Source organism: Octopus bimaculoides, chromosome 19 (genome assembly GCF_001194135.2).
Source record: "Octopus bimaculoides isolate UCB-OBI-ISO-001 chromosome 19, ASM119413v2, whole genome shotgun sequence".
Lineage (NCBI taxonomy): Eukaryota > Metazoa > Mollusca > Cephalopoda > Octopoda > Octopodidae > Octopus > Octopus bimaculoides.
Window position 1 is genome coordinate 29,351,289 of NC_068999.1, and position 2,031 is coordinate 29,353,319.

The following is a 2,031-nucleotide window of genomic DNA, read 5'->3' on the forward strand; positions in this document are numbered from 1 at the left end:
ATCGAACATAAACAACGAAATGGGTCATTTCCCTTGAGTGTTTGAAAAAAAAAAGATTGTGCAGGTGGTATGGGTTATTTCCCTTGAGTGCTTAAAAAAAATTAGTTATATGAGGTAGATATAAAGGTCCTTTCAGGGGCCGTATTGTCGATTTTTTCAACAATCTAAGTATGTCACGAGGTTTCCAGACAAGAGTTCTACTCACGTGTCAAGTTTCATCAAAATCAATAAGACAATGTAGGAGGAGTGAGATAACAACGCTACAAACAAACACACCGATTTTCCACATATGTAATATATATATATATATATATATATTGCCTGAATTACCCGGTAATACCTGGAAAAGCAGGGGTTATTTCCAGTTCCCTTTCCCATTACACTGTTTCATGTCCTATTATCTTGTTCCCTGTTCGGTTCCCGTTTAAATTACAAATAGATTTACAAATACACGGTGACGTGAGGTATATTTACAAATACTGGCAAGTAATACAGTTGAATCATAAATCTGATTGATTGTAATGGTAAAGTAATATCAAAGTTGAATTGGTGTATGGTTGGAAGTATGAGAGGATTGACGATGTGTGACTAAGAAACCATTGATTGATGGATAATTATTATCAATTTTGAGGGTCTTCCCTGTTGCTGTAACGGTGTGAAATTTTTAAATTACAAATTTGGTATACTGAAATATCATCCCACGTTAAAGCCGATTTTGGCGTTTTTGGGGGTTTGTTTTTTGTTCAAAAAAATTGCAGTAAAATTTTACTGGAGTTTAGAGTTTAATCAATTTTACCTAATTAGAAAACAGGATTTAGAAGCTAGCATTTTCTGCATGATAGCTGTCTATCGCAAAATGAAAGCAAAATCATTACGAGTAGGAATTTTTATTAAACAAATGAAAATAAAGCATTACGACGACCCAAGCTGTAAGAGCTTCTGAAGTTTTAATAAGTTTTAATGAATACAGTCATGTGAAACGGTCGAGCAAACATGTAAATAATTTAAAAAGGAAAAAATCTTCAAGGAATTTTTTGGTGAAAAATTACACAAATCTGTCCTGATCAAGAGGCCTATCTGTCGGGGAAGGTATGGTCTGACATGGACTAAACAAAAAATTATGTAAGACATTGTATTGTAAAAATTGCTCGAAAACGACGAGCTGTTCATCTATGGAAGAAAATGAAAGATATTATCTAGTTTTAGTGTTTCAGTATGTTGTTTTAATAATTCTTAATACGGTGATTTGAAAACAAATATAAAAACACTTTACCTTTCACTTGTTAGTTTTACATCTGTTGTTGGACATATTGTAAAAGTTTTGACTGAGCATACGATACTTAATTCACTAAAGCGTATGCGTTAAGTGATAGGTAAAGATTAAGGAAGTATTAAAATTCGCTGTTCCCTTCAGTAAACACATTCTCTCTCCAGCTCTATCCCTACCTCTCTCTCTCTCTCGCTCTCCCTCACACACACACATACATTCTCTTCTCTCCTTCCCTGATATCAGCCACCGTCATTATGCCACTGCATTTCCCTCAACCTGATACTCTTTGCACACTTCTTTTATATAATAGTCCAACACCCGTAGGAGGCTCATTATCAATTTTTATTGAAATCTATAGCCTTTCATTGAATAGGATGTTAGTTGAACATGTATGCAAAGTTTCGTGAAGATAGGTTCACTGGTATAAGCATCACGATGGTAACACACAGACGGACAGAAATTGCCATTTATATATAAGATATATATATAATTATCAATAATAACATATGCCTGCAAAGTCATAAATATATAAATATAGATAGATAGATAGATAGATAGATAGATAGATAGATAGATAGATAGATGGATAGATAGATAGATATCTTTATTTGCCACGCAGGGCCGAACACGGAAAGAAAAAAAAACCTTTGTGACGAATAAACAGCAAAAAGGGCCGGGTAAAAATGTAAACGTGGTTTATTCGTGGGAAGAAAAGCCTACGAAAATGACCACGGTAACCTCAGGCAGAGAAGGAAACACAT